The 14998-nt window shown below is 40.1% G+C and overlaps 1 protein-coding gene and 1 long non-coding RNA gene across 12 annotated transcripts in view; both read left to right on the forward strand.

The window, feature by feature from the left end:
* LOC122518188 (neuroligin-4, X-linked-like) overlaps positions 1-14998 on the forward strand; it is a 170143-nt gene that overhangs the window by 68037 nt on the left and 87108 nt on the right. The gene's annotated exons all lie outside the window — the stretch shown is intronic.
* LOC122518194 lies at positions 13348-14386 on the forward strand. Its single transcript, XR_006304008.1, has 2 exons — positions 13348-14154; positions 14331-14386. It is a non-coding gene; the product is annotated as an uncharacterized LOC122518194 (long non-coding RNA).

A 14998-nucleotide genomic window follows, 5' to 3' on the forward strand; every position in this document is an offset into this window, starting at 1 on the left:
GAATTCTCTATCTAGGGTAAGCGAGCTGGGTAGAGGTAGTACTACTACTGTAGGTACATTCCTAAATTTTCTACGAGTAATTTGTAAAAATTTGTATAGTTACCGCGATTGGGAAGAAGCCAAGCGATTGTTCGAATTATAGGATTAATCGTATGCACGATAGGATGCTATTGATGGCCTCGAGACTCAACGCAGCGTTAAGCAATAAATTATCAATCGTGGTTGCGCACACGCGTCGCTTGTGAATTTCCGTTCATCGATTGACAGAACCGAACAGACAAAGCAGGTGTGTGTGCTCGATAAGATTTCCTGCTTACCAAACAACACGACACGACACGACGACGACGACGACGACATACTCAAACGCGCAACCATATATTATAATCTTTTCTCCAAAAGAATCAATAAATGCGACGTTCAATGGCGATAATCGAAGCCTAAATCTGACAACGTCTCGAGTGAGATATTTATGCGAGTGTTTAAGTTGATAACCCGATGCTAGGCCATTATCAATGCTCATCATGAACATCGTAGTTTCACGAAATTAGCTGTCGCATAGATTCCCTAAGGAATCGACCCGAAATGCAACGCGTATGCAACAGATTCTAATCTCCGGTCAGTTAGTAAGGTACAATTGCTAGTAAAGGTCTTACAATGACCGCTGTCTTCTGCCATAACGTATTACAATTTCAATTATCTCCAAAATGACGATGGTAGGATCTCATTCGAACGTTTCAATTAAACGAAAAATAGTATTTATTATTCTACGCTATCTTGCGAGTCACTTTCTAACTTTGAAAAGCTAAACATTTGGGTGTAAAATTATGGTCAAAGTAATTAACCGATATAATTCCTGACAAATGCAGAATATCTGATTAACGCGTATGCATATTACTATAATGTATGTCTAATTAGCAGATATAATTTGCGGTTCGATATTATCGTATAAATAAATACTAACAACCCCTGCGCCGCGCGTCAAATACGCTTCTTCTAATACATATATTTTATTCTCTCGTTAGGAATTTGGATATATTAATAGGTAAGCTAGGATGGGCAACTGTAATATAAAAGAGATGTAAATCGATCGTCGTGCCTGCGTAATGAGGAAATTATAGTTATTGGAGAGTTTCGTACTTGGGAGAAAAATCGAGCGTATAATTCAGCGATAAGCGTATGGCCATGGTGGGAGAGCCATCGCGGACGAAACTAACGGGGACGTCGAATAAGCTAGCTTATTCGGATTTCCATGCATATTTTGCCAACTTCCTTTCTCTCTTTTTACGAACTCGTCACGTCGGACGATTGCTTCATTCCGAATCTTCTTTTTTCCATAAATAATGTTTTATTTTTACAGCGAAATACATTTTTCCAAGAATTATTCTCGACTTGTCTTCCAACAAGCAGGAAATATCATTATTTTAACAAACTCGTTAAAAGTACGTTAAGACCATTTGACGACAAAATGTTTTAAATGAAATATATGTATTTGTTCTAATCCCTTATACGGTACTACGCTACGATATTCCTATGTACACGTTTCGACCGTTGCGAATATTCAACGTGTAACTATTACTTAAACGAACAACAACAAAACTCTGTGGGTTTATGCCAGAATATGATATGAGACAAAAGTAACTCTATGAAATATTGACTTTCAAAGTTTGTATTAAGCCACGCTTATATATTTTTCTCTTTCCTGGAAATGAAATTATGCGAACGCGTTAGGAAACATTATGGAATTATGTTTGAGAATAGTTGGAACCGCGATAAAAAATATCACTGAAATTTATATTAATTAAATTGCATTTTTATTAAAACGTCGCGTATCAGATTTTCCATGCACCCACGCGAAATGTATTTAATATATTTCAAAATGTATACATATATATAAAATTTCCTTTGATGAGACGACGTCCCGATATTTTGTTATTATCCGGTGTCTTTGAAAAAGAATTTCAACCGCAAAACATTTTTCGAATATGTCGGTAAAAAGGGATGAAAGCACTTTTTAAAATTAAGAACGTAAGAGAAAGAGAAAGAAGAAGGCAGAGTATTCGCGGGTTCATCCGATCGGAAACTTTATGGAACCCATTGAAAATCAATGCCTGCGCAAGCTTATCGTTTACGGCGATCAATCGAGCGGATTTGACGTCTCTCTTGAAGAACACATTTCCCGAGTTAGTCGATCGATCGCATTGTCGAGCGGTCATTGTCCCTGCCCTTTCGATACTTTTTCCTTTTCATTGTTTTTTCCTCTCCTCCCTTAGGAAAGACGACGTCTTTTAATGCTACGAATTCTCTCCTCTCCTTACTCGCAGACTCGAAACAAGATCGATAGAGATTACCGAGAGTCTTTTTATACTTCATTTATTAACGTTCTTTAAATGACGCCTTCGAGATTTCATAAGGCAACGTAAATTTTCAAACGTTCATTCGTGGAAACTTTGACGATAATTAATTGGCGAAAAGAATCGAGAAAAGAATCGTTTCCTAGAAAATATTTACGACGTAAACCATCGACTAAATATTTATACGGTTAACGTTAAATGCGCAGCTTTTACGTTTAAGGTGGATACTCGAAAATTTCTACGTAGGAAGCGTATAATTAATGCAAGTCTTTGGCATGGTCTTCGGTGTGCTCACGGATGGGTAATTTTCTTGCACCCTATCCGTAGCTATTGGTTTAAAAGTTAATTATTACGTGCAAGACGACTTAAGGAAAGAAGAACAACACCGTTGTACTATCAAATTTATACGTACTTATATGTATACACGTATAAAATTTATATTTTGTAATATTGAAAGGAGAAAAATGTCGTTGAAACGAATATCGGTAATATCGTTAATCGCTCGGCTCTTATTTTTCATTCTCGTGCAATAAAGAAATAGTTATTTCGGTAACGTACAATATGTAGCATAGAAATATTAGTAATAAAATAACGGAAAGGTTCATAAAATTTCGTTACATTCAAGAGGCATTTTCCACGGTCAGCGTGTATCGCTCTGGTTGAAATTATTGTTCCATAGAGGTACACTAACCCACGAATACAGGCACACGAACGCATACATTTGACGTATCCTCTTTGAACCGTCCATTCGTTTGTTCGAAAACTCGAATTAATTCGAGTCGAGTCGAGTCGAGTCGAGTCGAGTCCCATCCCATTCCTCGTTCTACTTTCTTCCTCTTTTTTTCCCTCTATTTCTCAAAAATCGATATCAATTTGGTCATAATAAAAAAGGGCGTTAATGTTAGCGGCACGGGAACTACCATGTTCGTATCTGCGCACGAAAATTCATATCGAAGGACTTAATATCCTGCAATTCGAGTTGTTTCAAAGACCAAATGTATGCTCGACGTTCGATCCTTTGACGAAGTTTCTGCAATCGGAACGAACCACGCACAATGATTACGATGATATCGTTCCATTCTATAGACACAACTTTCGACGAGTTCGCCAATAAACTTTTCCCCTTCGAAACGATCTTTTAGGTATTACTACTCCACGAATTACAATGAATATGAGTACGGATTAGAATATTAGATTGAATTAGAATGGAGGCTATCGAAAACTTTAATCTTCTATCAAATTCTCGCGTGGAAAAAGAAGAAAAAAAGTTATTCCGTCAAGTTTGTAATTTGTATCGAGAGAGAAAAAACAAGATAGAAATGGTAAAATCGAATGCGCGGAATAAATCGCGAATGATTAGCGACGCTTTTAGCTTAGCCAATGATTCGAGGCAAATTTAGTCATCCGCGTGCACTAGCAAGAAAGTCGTTGGTTGAAACGCGAGCCAAAGGGAAGAGCAAACACGGTTTCTGCTCGCTCGCTCGCTCGTTCGTCCGTCCGTCCAATCTCTCTTCCCCATCCCTCTTTCCAGCCTGCCCTTTGCCTTTGTTATTTGTGTGGAACTAAATTGAATGGCAGAACGAGAGGGCTCATCGACGTTAATCCTATACCCATAGCTATTGAGAGTACATTTTTGTTATTCGCCTAACGGGAAAGCTATTCGCAGAATTCCCTCGGGCATTTCTTCGAGAAAATCAAGAACATTAGGAAGAACGTCTTTCGATCTCTTTCCCAAAGAGAGGAGTAACCTACGAGCCGAGAAATTCATTCCATTTCTTTTTCCCTAAATGCCAATGAATTCAAATTTCTCACACACACACACACACACACAATGTTCTTCCATTTTCTTAACTAATATAAACTATTATTGCAAATTTAACGAGTTACTTTGTCGCAGTCTAAGTTTCGATCCGAAATTCGCTCGGACGCTTTACGATTAGGAGCACATTTGTGCTCGTATTTTTATTCCTTACCGCGTCAAAGAAGTAGGTATGACTTTTTACACCCGCCCGTATTTTTTTTTTATTTCATTTCTTTCCGTTCTCTAAAGTTCGCAAACAAACAACTATATCCCGTGGTATCGTATAATACGATGGGAAAAGAAAAAGAAAAAGCAAATAAAAGATGATCGCGTCGAGGTAGATAAAGGTGAAAAATTAATCGTAACTCGAGAGAGCACGTAGCTACAATCTCTTTGGTGAGAATCTTTGAATCGGTCACGGTTCGCTGTCGGCAAAGAAGAGAAAAACGAAAAAGAAAGCTGGAACGAGAACGGACGCTGCATTGTCGTCGTCGTCGTCGTCGTCGAGGCTCGACCCAAATATTTCTAAGCGACCGATTTATTATATCGCCCGGGCATCCGGACGTTCCGTTTCCGCGATAAATCTGAGTCGAGTAAAACGGATAAAAAACAACCTGAGAGACTGTGGACACGATCGTTTACGAGCCATTGAACCAAATCGTATTATGGGTGGTACCGTTGAGGGCGAAAGTAAAAAGGGCTTCGACAGGGGTTCCTAAGGGTAAGAGGTTACGCTTGTGTTTTACAAATTGGCACTCTTCCTGAAACTCCGATTCAATCGAAGTTAACTCTCTATCGATATCTGCTCGCGTCCGGCAAACGAATACGAATTCTTCTGATAGATGATTATTCTTCCGCCATATCGAAATAGGCTTATTACTTTTCATTCGAGCTTCGAGTTTGCATCCTTGTGAGTTATTATTGTCGCGTTATTTAATAGAAATATTTATTCGAGTGATAAATACATGGAAGATTAATCATATATGTATAATCGTAGATCGCGTTGAATCCTATTAACGCATTGCAGACGGCTCGCGAAATAATCCCCCATTTCATATTATGGATTGAATAGTAAGGAATATTTATTATGTCATTTTTCAGTTAACTCGATAAATATGATCGATAAACGATCGTTCAATTATTACAATTTTCGACAAATGTTCGAAGCTTATTCGCGAATGGAAGGAAGGAAAGAACTTAGGCGTCGTCGTCGTCGTCGTCGTCGTCGTCGCAGGTCGCGAGTCAACGTTGCGGAAAAGGTTGCGAAGAAAAGTTCTCTCTCGTTGTTTCGTAGGTCGAAAGACCGCTCTCCCTCCCCGTTGGGTAGTAGTCTCGTAAATTGTAAGAAAATTTATGGTTCTCGGTGACGGTTACGCTCGGTGTACTTGCCTCGTGTGAAAAGCTTCGGACGACTGCAATAAGTGCCCAACTTCGAGAAGAATTTAGTAGCTCGACTCTAAATGGCCAATAAACCGTTGGACTATCCTCGTTCGAGCGAGTTTCCTATCGGTTTCGCGCACTCCTACATGCTATCTTTGCGTAAACGATTTATTCGAAAACTTGGCGAGTCCGAATAAAGGACCGAGTCATTCGCGTAATGATTTCGATCGATTATCGCTTCGATTAGTTTTTAGAAAATGCCGCTGTATCGGATTTCACGAAAATAACGCGAACGCGAAATCTCTCTTTATTATCGCATTAAGCCCGTTGGCGAATTATCCCGCGCGGTGCTACGAAATATGACCGATAATAAACGAGATAAACGTTCGCGTGACAGCTCGTCGAACGTTCACCGAGAAATAATAACGATATCGCGAGTACGACGTTGAGTATGACAATAACAATAATGATTATAATAAAAATACCGCGCGCCTGGAAATCCGCGTATCATAAAATGTAGGCAGCATTTGCAAATACTCGGTGATATTTCTCTTTCGCGAGTTCGAGTTAAATTTACCAAGTCGCTCTAGATATCCTCGCGAGTAGAATAGAGAGAAGAAAAAAAAGGGATAGAAAAGGATGAGAGACAAGAAGAAGAAGGAGAAGAAGAAGAAGGTGCAGAGAGAGAGCGGGGATGGGAATGGGAGAGAAAAATTCTAGTGGGCGAATCGGGGTTGCGACTGGGTGGCAGCGGGACCAACGGGTTGAGAGAGACGAGGAGAAAGGGAAACAGAAATCCGCTCGGAAGTTACTCGTTCCAGCCTTCCTTGGCCGGACTATTATATACCATTATCTCGATCCAGCCCCACTTTTTCCGCGTACATCCACTGGCGGAAACCTTACACGGACGAGAAAAAACGTTATACGGTTGACAGAAGGATCGCGCGCGCGCGCACCCGCTTTCCACTACACGGAGACTCGGAATGAGTATCCGTATCGCCGAGTATTCTACCTCGATATAAGATAAGAAAAGGGACTGAAAGGGGGAGAGAGAGAGAGAGAGAGAAAAGAGGTTTCCAGCACTCTGGGAACTTCTTCTACGACACTTACGATTCCGTCGCCTCTCTTTTCCTTTCTCGATGGGTAGACGCACGAGATGAACAGGGAGAAAGAGATGGGGAATGAAAAAGGGGGCAAAAGGAAAAAGAAGGAATGACGCGGGCTCGAGCTGCCGTAGAAAATTACCTCCGTTGGTTTGTTCGAATGTGTTGGAATTCTTCTTCCTTTCCTCTCACGCCATTTCTGTCCAACTGTCTCTCTCTCCCTCCCTCTCCCGCCCGTCTGTCAATTTTAGACCGGAGACGAGCGTATGGCTCCTCAACCTTCATCCCCTTGATTGGCTTCTTCTAAAAAATCTTATCAACCGATCCTTCCGTTATTTTTAATAATCTCTCCTATCGCGTTGGTTCTCTTAAAAAAGAAAAAAAAAAAAGAAAAAGAAGAAAAATATTAGTTGTAAGCAGAGTGGGAAATTTGTCAAATACTCGATAGTTTTCAATAGCCGAAGCTTGCTAAAACAATTGGAAAAAAGGCTAGCCAAATGAAAAGGAGTGGAATCGTTTTTCCTTCCTCCTGAAACGTCTTTCATCGTTGAAAGAGGTGACGCTTCTTTTGAGATATATATCAGGGTCTTCCATTGGCACGCGTCCGAAATCTCCTACAAAGGATTCGAAGTTTTCTTTCCTTTTCTCAGCCTCTTTCTTCCATGAAAATGATCGCGAACGAAAAGATTCGTTGACGTGTCTCTATTGGATGGAATTCAAATAGTCAACGAAGAGTGATCAAATATTTGGAAAAGTTCTAACTCTATTAATATGTCATTAAACGATGAACGAGATCGATGGAAAATTCGTACGAGGCAACAAATCGTTGTTTCCTCGTTAGTCTATTTTTTGGTCTTTTTTCCCTGGCATGTTTTGTCGGTGTCTCGCGGAGAAAAGATGAGTGGACGATGAAATTGTTTTTAGGAAGAACGAGGGAGAAACGTTCACGCGCAATATCGCGAGCAGTTTATTACGAAAACGCGTTGTCCCCCGTTATTTTTCCTACGGTCGCGTCATTAAAAGGGGGTCGCCGAGAAAATCACGGCCCGTTCCGACCGTTCATTAGCGCCAACGCTTCCCCCGAAAAATCCTCCTACCATAATATGCTCGATTATTATATTTTTACCCATTACCCCGCGTTCATTACTTTTTCTATTGTATTGGAAGTCGCGTTATTATATAGTTAATGACTTTGCGTAGCGATCGTAAAGAATAACAAAGTTTTTTGAAATTTCGGAATTGCGAGAAGAACAAAAGAGAAAGAGAGAGAGAGAGGGAGATGAATACGTCCGTTATTTTGTTGTTGTTGTTGTTGTTGTTGTAATCTTGGCGCTCGTAAAAATGTTTACGACTAAAAGAGATGGGAGAGATGAAACTTCGTTAATAAATCGAAATGAAAAAGTGCGAAAGCAAAAGGAACGCGCAACGGATACAAAGGACGGAAAGGGAGGATGGTTTGTAGGAAAAATGAACGATTGGATGGGAAATGAATCGACGAGGGTGTCGTGGAACCTTTCGAAAAAGGCTCGAAGGAGCTTTTTGCAATGGGTGTTTTGTCGTCGGCGTGGGTCCCTGCGGCGGGGTCCGGTCAATACGGTCGGAAAGCAGATCGGGAACGAATGGTTAAACCGGCGGGCTAAATCTCGCTAAATAAATCGGCGCGCAAGCTCGACTGCAGCTACCCTCCCCCCTCGTACACCCCTCGTACACCCGTGCTATTCTTCGGCCGATGCCACGATCGAGTTTTGCCTTCGATTTTGTCCGAGCGTTGCTCGAAAGGCCGCACTGGGAGGGCTACCAGCCGGAAAGCTTCGATCCCTCCTGGCTTTTCAGTCGCAAAAAGTCCAAAGAATCGAGAGAATAAAAGTGAACGGTATGTATAGCATCGACCTACCTCTCTTTTCCCTCTTTCCGTTTGGGGAAAAAAGTCACGGAAGAAAGCACCTATGTGCGAATATCTTTCGGAATATTCTCTTCTCGTACGATCTCCAATCGTTTGTATTCCTGATAGTAAAACAAGATACGATCTATCTAGATTTCTAAGTTGGAACCAACTGTATCTTACGATCGAGTTACGTTTCGATATCTCGACGACCTGTACAGGCATAAAGAAATTTTCTCGCTTGATTAAACGCGTATCAATGTGCGTGATATTACGAATATTCATATTTGTATATGTAGAATGGATCAATAAAGATAGACGAAAGAAAGGTGCGGAGATAGAAAATTAAATGTACAAATAGATATCTCCGAAAGATTTTCTTCTCGATTGGTCTCTTTCTATCTCATTCTATAGCGTTCTCAGCATCACCATTTTTACACACGATTACTTCGTTCCATTCTTTCTTCGTTCGTTCGTTGGTTCGTTCGTTGGTTCGTTCGTTGGTTGGTTCGTTCGTTCGTTCGTTCGTTTCTCGTCCGTAGAGCTTCTCGTAAATTGAGTCTTTTTCGATGCTCGGGCTTGCGGAAAGATATTTATTTATTGAAAAAAATATTCGCCACGGTTGAATGGAGAGAAAGAAAAAAGAGATTAGCAACGCTTCTGGCGGATTTTTCAGATCACGCTACTCGTAAAGTATAAACTTCTCGATTACACGACTCAACGATGAAAACGTTAAACTAGTCGGGTAATACGGTGTAAAAGTTTTAATTTGGCCGCGTTGGAAATACTAAACCTCTTATTAAATTCTATCCTTTGCTCGGGAGGAAATAAAGGGAAGACGAGAAATATAGGTGGTGGTGGTGGTGGTGGAGGACGAGTCGGGGTCGGAAAGAGAATAAAAATGAAAGAAATGGGAGAGAAAAGATACGTTTGAATGTTCCGTTTGAATGTTCCGTTCGAATTGACGAAGAGAGTTCCCTAGATAAAACGTAACTCTCGAGACGCGGTAATTTAATAGCGCTTCTCGATGCTTCGATCTAAAACTTTCGATCCCGACGACGGATAAGAAATTTTTATCGGAAAAGCAAAAGAAGTAATTACCGCCTTTCTGATTGGCCCTTTTTCGCGCTCGGTTCGACCGCCCGACTGACTTCCTAACTGATTTAAAGGTCGGTGAACCAGGGATGGAAAATGAGTTGTCCGTCGATAAAATACATTTCCATCTCTTTCTAAGCGTCGTCTATTATTTATTCGTAATCCAACAATATTGGAGGTTTCGATCGAAATAACTTTGATCGTAAACGGGTTAGCAAAATGTTCCCTTTGAATCTCGGTGACGAGCCGTTTCTGGGAGGATCCACTCGAACTCGGTCATCCGGAGCGGATTCCACTCGTCCTCCTCGCGTTTCTCCTTTCGGATTGCCGTCACGGACTCGCCGGCGAATTAACTGATCTAATTACCACGAATTTCAGATCGAACGAAACTATCGAAGCGGATTGGTCCGCGAACCGAAATCGTCAATTCCCCCTTAGCCCCTATCGTCCCTTCGGCCCTGCAGCCTGCCTACTCGTTTGCCCCACCCTACACGCCAAATTGCCTGCCTTCCCGTGGAAGAACACTACAGTCACCGGGTGTTTCCAAACTGCATTAAGTCCCTTTCGCTACTCCTTCCAATTTCGAACAAATGTTTTATCCTTCGCTTTTTTACCGTTGCGTTGCAAAATGACTTCTACCGCGCTATCAAACGTATATATGGGAGAATAAAACAATCGGAGCGTTGGTGTTTCATAGAAAGGGTTAAAAGTAGACCGAGGGAGGGCTGGTTAACGAAAATCGGTGGTATTGGACTCGTAGGAGGAATCGGAGGAAGCAACTCATCGAACGAATTTCTCCCCGGGGAGAACTTCGGTGACCGAGCTCCATTCCGGAAATTGGCCAAAAATCAAACTAAAGCGCTATAGCGAACGTGCGGCAATCGTCGATCTATACTCCCGATCTCTCGTAGGAACTCTAACAAATCTGTGGTTTAACGGCAACCTCGAAACAATCCGATTTGCTACGGACTATGAAGAGGAGAATAAATTGTTCAAACGAAATAAAACCGCGCGCGACATTCGCCAAATATCAAAACTTAATATAATATATACAAAGCAATATTCTTTTTTTAAATCATTCGTCATATTTACTCGTCCAACCGGTGGCGCGCGATTTGAAAACAAATAAAAATGCAAAGAGCGATCGATCTCGTCGCGTATAAAATGCCAAGGAAAAGGTGCAAATCTTGACGCTGATTAATTCTTTGGTCGGAACACGCGCGCAATCGTTTCCCAACATTTTTGAAATCATTTAATCGGAGCAAATAGTAAGATCGCTAGCCGAAATAAGATATATTTCAAGGTAGGTGAATTTTCTGAAATATCCATTCTCCCAACGGAGAAGAAGCAGATAAATGTTAGAAGGAAGGAGGAGGGTAGTTAAAAGAAGTTTGCTGCTCTTTCCTGAAAAATCTTTCCATCTCTTTCACTCTCCCGGCCATACAATTCCTTCTTCCGTTTCAATTCCTCTCTCTTCCTTTTTCTTTTTTTCTTTTTTTTTTTTTTCCACCGTCTCGTATCATCTTATACCGGTAGGAAAAAACTCCGCAGTTTTGGTTTCTTCCTTCTTCCTTCGCTTCTCTTCATTTTCTACCAAGAGACCAGTACAGTGCGTTCCCGCGACTGCCTGTTGGATTATACGAATTGTCCTTCGTTTCCACGTGGCTTAACGTTTATGGTTTTGGCCTTTGAGGGTTAACGAGAAATTTCACTTATCTTTGCTAAAGGTACAACAAAAAAATGATAAGAAGGAAGATAAAAGAAAGCAATTGTCGGATAGCTCGCAAAACGACATTATAACAACGTCGAATTTTTCTCCATAGGGCCCACATTTGTCATTTATTTGTTCACCGTATTATCGAGCGATAAATGATTATTATTAGAGCACGAATATATTTCGACATCGAATAAAAAATATTTGCAATAATAATAATACGTATTCCATTGTGGCAACTGTATTTCTCGTTACACGAACGGCGAACAAATAGTAAAAAGAGACGATTGAAATCGTAGTTTGTAATTTCCATACGCGTGGACAAATAAATGTGTACGCGATATAAAGGTTTGAGAGCGATGTCAGCACGAGTTCGCTACACACCGGAACGCTCATTGTCAGAATTAGGATATTTAAAAGCGTACAAATTCGGTGCGAGCGACGTCAATTAGAGCGTGTCAGGACGATTAACGATACCCGGAGGAGTACACGAATCAGCATATTCGGTATATAGAATGTCCAATTTACTCGACCATCTAAAATCTATCGGAGCAAATTTACTGGACCACCGTTGGACGTTGTTGACCGATTAATACTTATTTTTAATTATATCGATTTTACTTTCGGATTTACGGATTATACGAAATTCGTTGAAAAATAATCCGTTCGATCGTTTAACAATCTTTGATTCGATTATTTCGTCGTTCGGAATAAAGCTACGCGAGGAATATAGATATAGTGCAAAATAGCGATCGGTAAATCGCGTTCAAATGAAAATCCTTAATCGCCGATGAAAACATAAGTTCAAATTCATCGCGTGCTATTTATTTCTTCTTTTCTTCTCATCTCAAGGATCATTTCTATCGTTTCCATCGATTCTATTATACTTGACGCGATCGAACGCGAAACACGGAGTATGTAGTTAATATGGTAGAAGCGTTGCGATTAGCGAGCCGACTCGTTTTTGCAATTACGCGTTAAATATATATTTGGATGGCACTCGTTCATCGACAGTGTACGTTGTTCTTGTAGATTATCACGGCTCGTTGACACCTCGGTACGATACCCTTACGCTCTATAAACGTAATAAGCATTATTCCAACGAATGAACGACGCTCTCAGAAAATTGTTTTCCAAAGGTACGAATCGGGGAGAGACCGAGGGAGGATACCCGAAAATAGAACAAATAAACGAGCGGAATGTTGCGAGGATATTGTGATTTAGTATCGAAAGAGGACCAAAAAATGGAAAGCGGAGTAGTAAATCACGCCACCCATTTCGAGTTTTCTATGAGAATAAAATTCTATGAAAATAAAAGCGCACAGGTAGTCAGCGGCGAGTGGGAGAGAGAGAGAGAGAGAGAGAGAGAGAAATTGTTTCGAGTAGAACAGCACGCGAATTATTTTGTAAAAGAAGTAAACGTTTTGTTTTTTCTTTTTTTTCGTTTTTTTTTTCATGCAACATACATACTAAGCTAAGAGAAATTTGGTCGATAAAATCTGGTTTGAAAGAATTGCTCGTACCGAGGATTCTCTTCTCTTAAAATCATAAAGTTCATCCTTCTCTCTCCCTGTTCTCTCTATTTATGTATAACATTTATACAGCTTAACGCAAGCCGAGCATGGTAAGCTATACGATGAGATGACAGAAGCGTTCTCTCTGTTGACTGACGACTTGCCCAAACTATGCGAGTACTTTACACCCTCGTTATCCCACCGGTTCAGAGGAATGAAGCGTCAACTCGAAGCAATCCTCCTCACTCCGCTATTCGCTATGCAGATTTCCACTAGGAGTCTAAGTAAGCTGTCCACCGGTTAGACCAGTTATTTAAACCCAAATTAATACGAAAGATTTTCATTCGCAATTACATTTAATAGCGGATTTTTCACGAGAGTTAGACTTCTTTTTATATTATTATAATAATAGTATTCATCGTCATTCTTGGCAATTGGAGTGTCGAGGAAACGCGTAACCAATCAAAACTTTTCAACGGAGTTTTCTACTTGATTATTATTCTTCTTTCCATCCCCTTTCCATCCGTTTCTATCGGATCGATATCTTCGTTAATGCAAAACGTCTTAATTACATATTTCCTAACGCTTTTACCGGAGATGCCTGCTGCTTCGTTATCCAATTTATCTGGCTCGACTAGTCGACCATAACAGACAACTTTTTCATTTTGTTTTCTTCCGCGGGCTGATCCTCTTCTCTTCTTAATTAAGTGTCACTTAAGGATCGGTTCCAGCGGTACAGGTAAATAACGATAGGGAGAAACCCTTTCGAAATTCGATGCGCGGTTGCCTCCGCCCGAGAGAAAATTGCGAGAACGAAATCAACGAAAAGAAGGAAAAATAATCCGCGGAGCTCACTTTTAGAGAAGAAGGGAGTTTTGAGAAGTGGCTCCGAGTCGTTGGTTGCTGCTGCTTCGTGTGTCGGTAGGAGGATCTTTCGCAGTCCGTTAATGCCTGTCACGTATCTAAACGGACGTTTCTTACTCGCAAAAGCTCCGGTCTTTTCTCGTCTACGAAGCTTCTCTCTACTCGTTTTCCTATCTATCCAAACGTCGCGACTATATGCTCATTTTATGCGCCAGTCTAGTCGGTCCAACAACAATTTTCCTCTTCCGTTCAACATTTCTTTCGACAAACAATGACACATTATTTTTCCTTCTTATTCCTGATTCAATGTTTCTTCCATTTCGCCTACAAATAATAACATAATTCTACACAAATGGAAGAAGTTGTCGATTCGACGCGGAGCTACGTAGTCCACCGAAATAGGGCCAGACACCCTAAATTGGGGGTAGGAAGGAGGAAATTGATCTAAGGGTAAGTCGACGACGCTCAATCGAATGCTGCTAATTACCTTTACCTTTCTTTCTTTCTTTTTCTCTTCGTTCTTTTTCTTTGCTTTCTTATTTCTTTTTTTCGTTATTGTGAAGTAAGCTTAATAAATTTATTAATATTTTATTAATATTTTTCTTTTTCTTAAATAAATCTCTTAGGTAAAAAGCTAATAAAACTGACAAAGATTATTCCTGGCATAAGAAGAAGAAGAAAACTGAGAATATGAAGATAAGGAAACGCAGAGAAATTTAGTTTCGTAATATGGGACCCATTTCTATCTTCTTTCCAAGGTTTCCTGATACTAGGAGGATAATCATAAGACATTCAATAGATCAACACGCGCAATGGATCAACAACATCAGTTTAAGAACAACGTATAACGTTTTTTTAATTAATTATTATAAATTATATCTTATTTATCTTAAAAATCAGATGTACATTAAAGAAATGTAAAAGAAACTTTCTGTACAAGATTAAAATTTATAAAATATTCTTAAATTAAATCAAATAATTTGTTGAATTATTTATATTACGAAAAAACAATTCCTAATCCCTTTTTTCTAAGAAATAAAGATATTTAAAGAACTGAAAAGTATGATTTAAAAAACATAAAGAAAGGATGGGGCGTGCCACTTCCTCGCACATCATGTGATCCTGTTAACAATCTCAATTTTCGAGAAACCTTAGAAATTTGGTCGAAAATTTAATTTTGTAACAGGATCACATGATGTGCGAGGAGGTATCTCGATTTCGGACTTTTCCAAGAAATGACGTCATCAGAAATTCCAAGAAATGACGTCATTTCCAAGAATTTCGGACTTTTCCA

The sequence above is a fragment of the Polistes fuscatus genome, unplaced genomic scaffold (assembly GCF_010416935.1).
Source record: "Polistes fuscatus isolate 324 unplaced genomic scaffold, CU_Pfus_HIC Scaffold23, whole genome shotgun sequence".
In the NCBI taxonomy this organism is placed as follows: Eukaryota; Metazoa; Arthropoda; class Insecta; order Hymenoptera; family Vespidae; genus Polistes; species Polistes fuscatus.